The sequence below is a fragment of the Plectropomus leopardus genome, chromosome 3, assembly GCF_026936395.1.
Source record: "Plectropomus leopardus strain MGB_pleo_1.0 chromosome 3, ASM2693639v1, whole genome shotgun sequence".
NCBI classification, from domain to species: domain Eukaryota; kingdom Metazoa; phylum Chordata; class Actinopteri; order Perciformes; family Serranidae; genus Plectropomus; species Plectropomus leopardus.
Window position 1 is genome coordinate 24,696,116 of NC_142178.1, and position 12,321 is coordinate 24,708,436.

At 40.3% G+C, this 12,321-nt stretch overlaps 1 protein-coding gene across 2 annotated transcripts in view; it reads right to left on the reverse strand.

Annotated features, from left to right (window-relative positions):
* sh3gl2a (SH3 domain containing GRB2 like 2a, endophilin A1) overlaps nucleotides 1-12,321 on the reverse strand; it is a 47,501-nt gene that overhangs the window by 12,242 nt on the left and 22,938 nt on the right. The window lies entirely within an intron of this gene.

Sequence of the window (12,321 nt, forward strand, 5' to 3'; positions counted from 1 at the left end):
AAAATGCTGTTCTGCAGTACATTAGATGTTCAGTGATTTGCAGTAAGTGGTTTGCCCTGTCAGCATCTGCAGTGTGCACCAGCCCGTGTCTGCAGCATAGCGGGGTCACTGCCTCTCTATTCCAATTAAGATAATGTCAAACAACAAATACACAAATATCAGCTTGACCTTGAGTTTCACATAACAGAAACTCATTTCATTAATGATCATGCTGCGATATGAGCCTCACCTCTCACAAGAACAACACCGGTGCTCACGGATAACATCAGGAGCATGTAACTTATCTTCACATCCGTGTTAATGATCTTAAACGGATTAGTACTGGCATTAATGCATTTGAAAATGATCATTTCAAACATGTGCATTTGTCCCGAAGAGAATTAAAGACGTTTACACCATGAAATTGATGCAGAAAATGGCAAAATTGGTGCATAACAATTCACCAGATTGTGGAACATTAAGCTTAAAATTTTCTGTCAGACGACCCCGACCACCCATTTGATATGTGCCCCCCCCCCAACAGTATGGAACCAAATCCTATTAATGCGTTTTTAGGGCTGTCACGCATCTCCTGAACAGCCCAAAATTTTCTTTCTGCAGCAAAAGTTTTGCAAATGATTTTATCATGAGACCTCTAAAATGAAGCAATGTCTACTTTTGATCCCTTGTTGCAATGCATCTTTAAGTTTTGGTCGGTTCTGATTGGTTCATTTGAATTATTTTTAGAGGACTAAAAAGACAAAGAAAATACCCACAATAAGAGAAAAGGAAGAAAAAAATACCATAAATGTGTAGCATCAATGTGTTTTAACTTCCCCCTGTTTATCATCCTGTGACCCTTTTAGATTAAATTCTCTAAGGCCACAATCCCTAAATTTATGTGAGAATATTTGCACGAACAGCACACAGTTTGCAGAAAATAGCCAACATGCAACCCTTAAACTCAGTCTAGACTCGAGACAGTAACCGATCTGTTAGGTCCTGCCTCAAACATGACAAGCTCACCGCTGAGATTCTCCATCACTGCTGCAGTGGAGAGGAAGTGAGGAAGTATGTGCAGCAACAAGCTAAGAATGTTGTCCCCTTACAGCTTCAGACATGGCACAGACATAAACACCGAAACCTTTGGGCTCCCGTCCCGTCACTCTCTCTCTGTCTCTGTCTGCTCATAATATTTCCAGCTCTGCCACCATCCCGCTCCAGTCTGTGATGTAACTAGATGGCTTAAGGGGAGTGGCAATCTGACACAACGAGGCCAGACAAGGCCCTCAGAGGATGGACTGAGGGAGAGGAAAAAAGCTTTCAGGGAACGTCACACAATGTGTGACTAAAGAAACCATGAAAGCTAAGGTCAGAGGAAGTTTTTCCTCGAGTAACACTGAAAAATCACACTATGCGTGTACCTCGTTTTAGAGATTTGTTCCTTTCTTAGGACTGAATTATCTCCTCATTTCCAACTACATTTAAGTGAGGGGGTAAAACATGAGAAGTGTGATCTGTGACAGGCAGAGCAGGGCGGAGGGGGGAGGTTATAAGACTAAGCCTGTGACAGCAGTTTATGCAGCGTAAGACTTTCTGAGGGTTGCTGCTCTATGAGTCATCTTAGAAAAAGTATCTCCTGATCCCACTTGTGAAACGGCTCAATATTCTGACAGTAATGCAAACCACACACACGCGGTGGGAGTCGAGCAGCGAGCAATATTTCCTGTCATTTGGTTCACCTACACATCACTACAATGTCTCCAATTCATCCTTTAGCTGGTTGCCATGGAGACAAGTACCTGCCCCGTGCCTGGCTTATGAGGTACAGTGTGTACATCTCAGCATCTCTATCTTCCTGTTATTCCTCACACTGGTTCTCTCTTTACTGTCAGACCTGATAATAAGGAAACAAGCCTCATGATAACAACATCACGACCGAGCTGTTAGAAATGGAGGTGTCAAATATACGGCTGTAAAAGAGCAGTGTATTGTACAGGCACCATAAGGAATAGTGACATTTCTACGCTCATCCATAAAAAACAAAGGCATATATGGCTCTTTCTCTCTCTCTCTCTCTCTCACACACACACACACACACACACACACACACATGCTTAAATGAGTCATCGTATTGACAAAATGAAGGATAACATCAAAGGTAGGATTTTTTGGGGCTCTAATGTATTTTTTCATAACATGTAGCAATAGTGAGACTGTAGCTAATGACACAGTCACTGTTTTGGTGCTATTAGTGGATATTACTAATTATTCTTTCTGTATGGGGAGAATTAGTCTGGTATTCAGACCACAGATGATGACTCACGTTTCACACCAGACTGAACAGACGTGCGTGCTTTAAGATGACAGAGATTTATATAATAGAACAATTAATTTCATGCAGGTCTTTAGAAATTTGAGGAGAGCAGCTTTACTTTACTTTGTGTCCATAATCTAATATAAAGGTTTACATGAGTGAACAAGGAAAAACAGGTGCAAGTACTCTAAGAATTGTTAATTTGAGGGTAAACATGACTAATTATATTACATAATGTACAAATCAGAGTGACAATCTCTATGTTTTCAATTACCCTAACATTTTCTCTAATCAACTCATGAATCCTTTGGTCTGTAAAATAGTAAACTGGGAAAAATGTTCCTGGTCATAAACTTAATAGCTTGTTTTCACCGACTAACAGCCCAGAACCCAAAGACAATCAGTTTATGATCACATAATATAAAAATAAATAAACGCAAGAAATCCTGTTTATCAATACATACATGCATGTTGATTCTGAATATTTGAAACTGTTTCAATACTCGTTTTGTGCAATAATGATACACCTCTAACAGCACTAAATCACTCTTATGGTTTTTTTTTTCAAGATTTTTTGGAGGGCATTTATTTCCTTTACTCGATAGGACAGATGAACATTACAGGGGGGAGCGACAGAGGGCACGACATGCAGCAAAGGGCCGCAAGTCAGACCCAAACCCGGGCCACCCCCAAGACTGAGCATGCATGGGGTGCACACTCCACCAGGTAACCCACCAGGATGTCCCATTTCATTTCATTTCATTTATTTTATTTATGAACAGCTCTGTAAATGTACATGCCCTTCTCTTTCTCCTATTTTTAATATTTCCTGCAGCCACTGCTGTTCTCTGCTACTAACCAAGAAAAGAAAAGTCCTCACTGTTTATACAGCCTTGTTATATTTTCAAATGTAACTTTATGCTCTCAATTTTTTTCCGTGGTATCTACAATCCATGTTTTTCAAGGTATTGTATTTACCATAAGAAATTCCATTATTGTGAAAACACTAAAATTTAAAAAAAGACTAAAGTGATTAATCAGTTATCAAAATTGCTGTGATCAAATGTCCTGCCAACCACCGCAACATGTAAACTGAACAGTGATTTTAACTAAGGTACAAATTATCAAACTATTTACCTCAAAAACTCAAAGACTGTGCAGACCACTCATGGACAGAGGCATGTGGAGGCATTATGGGAAAAATCTCCCGAAGCTCTCAATTTTCCAGCTGAACTAAAACACATTTTGCTCCTCACACAGTTGCACGTTTCTCCTTCTCATCTTACAGCTTATTTGAGCAGGGGACACAATCATCAGTAAATACAACATGAATACTTATAATCATCAGAAAGTGAAGGTACTAAAGCCAGTAAGTAGTATATGGAGGTAATGACCAAATTAAAAATGTGCTTTTAAGGTCCAGCAGTGACCAGCAGGATGGGACTTGACTTGGGAGAGATGCAGAAAGACTCACACACATTCAAAGCTCTAAATTTAGTCTCATCTTATTTGTGTGTATGCGTTTCTGCGTGTGTCCCACATCTATGATATCTTTGGCTTGGAGATAGAGAGAGTTGAAGGAGTCAGAGTCAGTGCAACTCAGTTATTTCTTGAGCTAAATGGATGAAAAACAACTCAGTTGAGCAGTGCCTGTGGGGACATGCATATAGCTTGGCAGCAGAGGAGCAACTGAATGAATAAAAATGAGCCGTTGGTGGCTGTTTGGAGTAATAAGAGCGCTGCACTCTGCCGCTGCCCGTGGCTGCTGCCAATGCACGTTCAACCCCAAGACACTTTCAAAGTGGATAGCAAAGACAAAGCCAGTGTTTGGTTTTCATGGCTGCAAGCTGCGGAGACTGCAATTTTAGTACAGTGATGAAGGGAGATGTGTCTGAATGGACATACACACGCAGAGACACTAAAGGACTATATAGCATGTCACAGCCAATATCTGCGAAACTGATGATTGATCCTGTGCTCACGGTGAGCTACTACACGCTAAGTAAATGTGATCCAAGCCACCAACCTCGCCTAACGCCCAAGATCTGAGACCTCCTGGGGACGCAGCAGCATCACTCTGCTTTCACACATAACTGATGTCTTTCTGCACTCATCAGCTCAACAACCAACCTGACGCTCATCTTTCTCCACCTATCACTCTACCCTTGCCCTCCTACTCCTCTTCCACCCTGCAGGGGAAGGACACAACGAGGGGAACTGCACAGTGTGAAGTGAACCTTACTGGGATGAGTAAAATGCACAGTTGCGTAGATGATATGTAACCAAGGACGTCACAGGCTGATACGTCACAAAGCACTCGTAGTAGTGAAGGCTGTCGTGCACGGTGCTGAGACATGCGAGTAAATGCACATGCAGCTGATTCGTGACTCTTGTAGACAAAGAGGAAATGCAGGGAACGTGTTTTACTGCAAAGCGAGGGCTGTATTTCCCATTCAGCTATTGTATTATTAAGATTTAATAAAAAGAATAAATATCCTCAAGACATGTTTTTAAGATGTATTAAACATAATCTGCTTTGAACAATAATTTGTGCCTGATAGGATTTTTCCAGAAAAAGGTTCAAACTGCTAGTTAAAATCTTTCTCCCTCATTCAAAAATCCAAAAATTACAAACACTATTTATTTTTAACATTTTAAAATGACAGCTCCATTATTTATTTATTTTATATCATTCTGTAGCTTTCCAAAATGTTTCCTGATGTACTCAAATTTAAAAAAAAACAAAACAATTTTGGTCAAAGTATGCAGGTTTTAGTCATAAAATGCTATTGTTCTAAAGTCTTTCTAAAAAATGTTTACAATGTGGCCTTACATAGATTTTGGCAGGATGTTGCTGCTACATATAAACCCATGCACTGCTGTGTGTGTTACTTCAGTTGCAAAAGTCACACAATAATAAACAAATTATAAGATTGTTTTGGTGGTAGACCAGTAATTCCCCGTGGGATGAGATGTAAAATTACTGTTTCTGTCAGGGGAATCGGGAAGCTTAAAGGAAAGCACAGATAACAGCTTCAGTTCCCCGTTAGAAAGGGCTGTCTGATGGCAAGATAACGCAGTAAAATAATGTTAATACAGCGTACACTTTAACTGATATCAATTTTTTTTAGGTGGTGCTTTTTTTCAAGGAGGTTAAAATATGTTTTGCTGCTACTCCTGTCCACAGCCACCAGACACCTTCGATAGAGACACTTTTTACTGCACAGAACACAAGGAGTTGCTAGTTACTTCTGCCGCTGATCGGTTATGTAGTTTGTGATATCGTATGACTCTCAGGACTATACAAACATGGCATCCACAGCAGCAGGCTACACTGCTTAGCTTTTGTGCCCGGTACTCCTGTTTTTTCTCCACACTGGGAGCATGCTGACCGCCATCTGACTGCAGGTAATACACTGACTGCAGATTTAATAATGAGTCTATACAGCACAAATGTTCAGTTCAGTAAACGTTTATTAGCACCATGTTTCACCTCCGAGCTCAAATCTTCCAAGCAAACACTTTTCTCACTCTCTGAAATTACACTGTCAGTAAATGGTGCACGTAGGGGGATCAGAGCTGTGACCTACGTGACTGCTTTTGGATAGGGGCTGAGTGGAAACATCCTTTAGAAAAACACAGGAAATAAAGCAGAAGGACCACCCTTTAACTACTGGACACAACATTTCTCCTACTTCACTGAAAAGTCTACTCCAAGTTTTTTGTGCACTGGAGGTTTCACATTTTAACATGCAGGCTGAGAATTAAACTATGACTGGCTTCCAAAAAAGCTTGCCAATGTGTTTATCTCAAATTTAAGGCGAATGTCAAACTCTGCACACACATCATTCTGCACAGAGAAGCTCAAACATCCAAGTTAAGTGACAATAAGCAGGACATGATTTTGACTGGAGGGAACTTTAACAGTAAATCTGTGCAAGGAGGAAAGAGACCAAAAAGAGAATAACAAGGTCAGGCAAAATAAAAAACTACAGTACAAACTTCACACAGAAAACCTTCAGTTCACATAAGGACTTGGATATCTCTCTTCTCTCTCCATTTTTCTTTCCAACTGGCACCCATGTAAACCAAATCAGACCAGATTAAATCCGCTAAATGTGGGAGGAAAATAGCCCAGAGATCTCGCCAAAGGCTGCAGGGTGTCCTCCCCTGCCCACTCATCCCAAAATCTCTTGCATCACCACACGGGTCAGACAGCAGAGTGTGTCCTGACATGCTCTCACAGTGGATCTTTCTGGAGTGCATCGGTGTGCTAAGGTGTCAAAATGAGGTGTGGTAAAGGTGAAAACCAGCCTGATGTAACAGGTCAACTTGTAGTATATTTATTGCTGAGAGGGTTTCTTCACCTATCACCCCCAAACCTTCCAAATCCTGTTTTTCAATCTGATGAAAAGTAATTTAAGCAAGTCCAGACTAATCTAAATAAAATCCTGAATAAATGTTAAATCTGATTGTTTTTACAGTCGCCATGTGTTGCTCTGTCTGACATTTCTTATTTATTACAGATGGATCAGTCTGATGTGTTATTGTTTGCTGTGCTGCAAGAAAAGTTTCCCATGCAGCACAACAAAGACAGAACTCTGCAGGAAATAATATGTTGTATTTTTTTTAGTCAACAGACACGACATTGTCTAAGAAGGGCTGAGCTAAAAAGTCCATCTGTATAGACAGAACTCCAACATTAAATGCTTTCCAAGAATTTGTAAAACTAAATACCCTTGCACAAGTGACCTGTGACAGTCTCATATATATTTACAGAAAAATGTTATTTGAATTTATGAGAATTTGATGAGTGCTGAAGCCAGCTGACTGAGGTCAGGACAATAAGACTTATAATTTGATGGACAAACAAACAGGATTAATGCCATTACTTCACTTTAATAGTTAATCGCTACAAAAACTAATGTTGAAAAGCATCGCTAACCTTCTCTCTTAGTTTTCAGTCTTTCATGCTAAACAATCCTATGTACCTCCTGGCTGTAGCTTCATATTGACAAAGTTAGAGCTGTTACAATCTTCTCATATAACTCTCAGCAAGAAAGTGAATAAATGGTAAAAAGTCAAAGTAGCACTGATCAAATATTAAAGAAAAATCTGTTAATGCATTGCAGTGTTTTCAGAGACATATTTTAGTGCACTGTTTAGCTGTAAAATAAGATAGTCAGTTCAGCCGTTGGATGGTGGTTGGTTCTTCATTCCACTGTTTTCAATGTGGCAGTACATTTATATATAATCCTGAAAATATTTGAGCTAAGAAATAGGCAATGCAGTAACAGGAATGTGATTCATATTTGATCATCATACTTGACAGTTTGCCCACAGTGCAGTGATTTACAGCTGCATGACAGACCCCTCGACTGGTTGGTTGTTTTCCGTTCTTCGCAGTAGATTTTAAGCAAATGCAATTAGAAGCAGTAGGTCAGGACACTGATAGATGCTGTAATTTCTCTTCCCATAATAACAAACCATTAACAGATACTGGATCCAGCTCTCCTATATGTACTCAGCAGAGACGATTCACCTGCTGGCCGACAGGATTTCTATTTCTAAAAAGAGAACTGTCCACGCAGATTCATGGAAACACTCTTGGCAAACACTACAGGAGAGTTTAGACAGGAGGATTTTACACCTGTGTGTAAGACACTCTGAGCTAATAGTATTTAACGGCTGAGGAGAAAAGTGACCGGAAACGCACTTCGACACATAAAGAATCTGCTATTGCTTATAAATGGAAGTCCAGGGTTAGATTACGCTTCTTACTGCAGAACGCACTGTGATCAATACTCCAGAATCATATCTACACATGCACACACAAGCCTGAGGTCCCGATGTTGGCTGATTTGTTCTCATATTTCTACAGTACCTTTATTCTTGTTTTTGTTTGTTAGTTTGTTTGTTTTGTTATTATTATTAGTAGTAGTATTAATGCTAGTTAATAGTAGTAGTAGTATACTACTACATATCTGCTCATGTCTCATGTAAAAAAAAGGAATTCCAACTTTTATTGTCTCTCACACATTTTCAACAAGCGGCTGTATGACAGCTCCTGTGGGGATGCTGGAATTTGGCATCATTTGGTATAAGATCAAAGAAGAGTGAAACTAGTTAAAGTTGATTGACTTCCTTAATAATAATAATCATCATGATAGTGACAAACTTTATATGTAATGCACCTTTCATGCAACAAATGCGGCACAAAGTGGTTCAAATGGAAATAGTCAAAATGAATATAAAAAAGGCCAACAAGACAATTCAATATAAAAAGACAATTAAAAATAGTTTTAAACTAAGATATGGAATTTTAAAAGAACTGCAGCAGTGTGCAGTGTAAAACGAAGTTTTAGAAAGTCAGAGCTAGTTAAAGTTAACAGATAGTGAACAGATATGTTTTTAGTTTTCTTTTAAAAATATTATTTGAGCTGGCTTCTCTGATGTCTGTAGGTAGTGTGTTTCATAGCTTGAGGGTGTAATTGACAAAGGTTGCATTCCTGATTTGCTTTCGGCTCTTGCTGGGAACCTACAATAAACCACCAGAAGATTGTCGCCGTGTTCTTGGAGGCAAATAGGTAACAAGGGAGTAAAGGAAAAAAGACAAGGACTGTAAAACTAAAAAAAAAAAACAAGACTAACACTGAGTCACACCGCATGTGTGGCTAAAAGAATAAAAAAATAATTTTTTGTTCATACTGTCTCTTAAAAGATAATTAAAAAAACATGATGACTTGCAAATTTAACATAGTTCTTTATGTTCATGATGTACGCATGACTGCAAAGGTGCATCCATACATCACCTGCAGAGATACGTACTGTACTGGAGTGTACAGTACGTTTTTCGACTGCTACAGTAAAAACACATCATCATGCAGTGCATCTTTATGCTAGTCTTTATTTTTAGCATTCACAACTGTACTGTTAGCATTAGCATCAGTCACATGGCACCCAATGTGAGGCGCACAAGGAGTGCACTGCGGCTCTCCCCCACCCTGCCTCCCACGCCTCCTCCTCCCGCCTCTCCTGCTCACTAGTCTAATCCCGGCTGGGCACACGGAGGCCCCTGCTTTAAATACGCCCTGGGTGGAGGAGGGAGATTAAAAATGACAAGAGTGATTAGTGAGGCTATTAGGAGGACAGCCCCTGCTGCTGGACAATAACAGGAGGATCTGATTCTTCCTGACAGCATTAACCCCTCCCTCCCCTCCTTCTACCTGCTCCCTAACTGCCCTTTTTATTTGTGGAAGAATCTCCCAACATGAAGAGGAAAAGAGACACCAGCATCACCTTTCTCCCTCTCATTTACTCGGTGTCAAAAATATTTTTCACCTTTTTTTCTTCCTCTTAACTTAAATTTTCACCTTGTGAAACAAGGAAAGGACAATGAACGAGGACAGAGGTAGATTAACGGGGGGCTCGGGTCAGTTGGGAATATGACAGTGAGCTGCCAAATCTTGGAAAGTCAAAAAACAATTGCATAACAATGCCCAGAAGATCTTTGTCTTGGCTCTTTTGTCAGATTGCTTCTCTTGTTATCCTCCCTTCTTTCCACTTGTGTCTTTATCACCCTGTTTTTTTCCTCCTCTCACCTCCAAACAACCTCAAGGCCTCCCTGTTCTCATTGTCACGTTTCTCATGCAACACTGCGCTGAGTATATTCACTGCTGGACTGTGACTCGACAATGTCTGACTCTGTTCACCTTTACTGGGATCTGCACTGCCACCATTAAATCCTGACTTTAGCTTACTGAGATCTCCAAAGGACATACTGTATAGACCCCCTCCAGTGAAAATCAAGATATATACCTTGCAAACATGTTTATATGGTGTTTTTTTATGACACAAGACAAATCATGACAGAAAAAAAGCAGTCAACGTAATGGCTAAATATGCTTGCCTTGGAACTACAGTGTACCAATGACAGTCTGAATAAACAGAATCTGACTTCTGTGTCAACTTGCAGGTGAGGCTTTCCATATCATCAGCATTACAGCCGAAATACATGGGGCAGGGACGTGGCACTTCACGTAGGTGAAACAAAGCAGGATTTCAACCTGCTATATGGACTCCATCGCTGCAGCGTGTGGTTGCTGTCAGCTTCACTGTGAGAATTTTACCAAGTGATGATGCAGTTGATTGTGCAGGGTTTGGTCGTGTGTTATAGTAACGGTTACTGAATTGATTAACTTTGGTCTCCTTGGTTTATCATACTTTTTTTTTTTTTTTACTGTTTATTATAGGTAGTTATTTTAATGTCATGTGTCCATTTGTGATGTACTGTCCTGTGAACTGGTCTATGAGATGTCTGTGTAACTGTTTTTAATGGTACTTGCCTTAGGACTAGCAATTGCACTAATTCCGGTATATTTACATTGATGCTTAATGCTGATATGTTGATTGAAGTGCACTGTCAATCAATAAACTAAACAAATACATAAAAATAAACTGGATTGTTTTAACAACAGGATGCATTGATTTGATGGATTTATTTTAGTGTGAAATATAAAAACCCCCACCCACAAAAGCACTGCCTCTGATAGATTTGAGGTATTCATTTTGACTTTTTTTTGTGACACAGTACTGCGCAGTTTTTACCTGTTGGAGTATAGTACTCTGCAAGCTAAATTTCAAATCAATTTGCTGGCACTTAGGAACAAGGCTCCCGGGAAGTGCGTGGCCTTTGGAGCCAATGTGACATAGTGGGTCTAACCCTGGGATTGCAAAATTCAGGTTTGTCATATGATGCCATTGGGCCCCAAAATACTCCTGCAAAATGACTTATTATCGGGATTTGATTCATTTGGTCCAATAACATTTCGAAAGTCTCAAAGAGCTTCACAATTCATTTTATCTTCATTCAAGTAAGTGTAGCGCTGAACTGAAAATTAGCTGCTTGACCAATGATGCCAAAGCAGAGCAGAAGATCTGGGTAATCTACACACTAAAAAATTGAACGTTTTTGGCTCCAGGCACCACTGAGCAACTTTAATAGGAACAAACAGGGCCCTGCCTCCAATTCAGTATCCAGTTCTCCTCATACATCCATGCCAGGAACATGGTTTATGTAACATATGTGACACATTACTAGCTGTTTGATAACGTAGTCAAGCTGAAGGCTCTTGTTATCTAATACTGTTTACAAGCAAAGGTTTGTGTGTTAGATGAGCAGAGTCAAAGGTGAGCAGGTGCGCTCCAGGCTGAGGGGCAGGGCTAATATGCATATTTATAGTCCTGCACACTAAATGAGGCAAAGGTGTCGTGATACACATAAGCCATTTTAGGGCATGAAGGGACTTAGAGATGTAATTTTGATGAATAGAGATTAGTTTTTGGGGGGTTAATCAATGCCTGGAGTGGAACTTTATCACCTTATTTAGAAGCAAACCTTTAATTGTTCTGACTGTTCTGAGAATGGACCTGTGCTCCTGAGGAATCAAGGAAAATCCATGAGTTTTTCTGAAATCCTGTTCAAAGTCAACACAGGGGTGGCTGGTTCACTCTCCAGCTACAGCTGTTTCAGGATGATAGTAATCCTGCAGAACATCAATGTCTGGGGCGGCAGTAGAGGGGACAAATTCAACAATATGCCTGGTAGTAACGTACAAAACCACAGAGAAACAAGCAATGACAATGGTCTCACAGGAAACACACAAACTCTGCAAAGAACCCTCAATTGGCTGCATGGTCCAAAATCTCAATACCTGCAGGACAGGTGGGCATCAAGAACAGAGTGACTGGACGGGACAGGGTGCCAGCATTTCTTCAGTCCAGACTCATGCCAGCATCAGTCCAATGGTTGGCCATGTTGCTTCACTGACCTCTATCCTCTCTGAGTGTGTGGCCTGTGGCTATTATAATCTGATTTGTAAGCCTTTGCATGGCTCTTATGTAACAGCAGGGATGAGTCTGTAGCTGGGGAGACGTGTGCACACTCAAATCCATCCGTGTACCGCTCGGTAAATGGGGGAGGAAGGGGAGGGGAAACCAGCTGGCACCGTGTGTGTGTTAGAGAG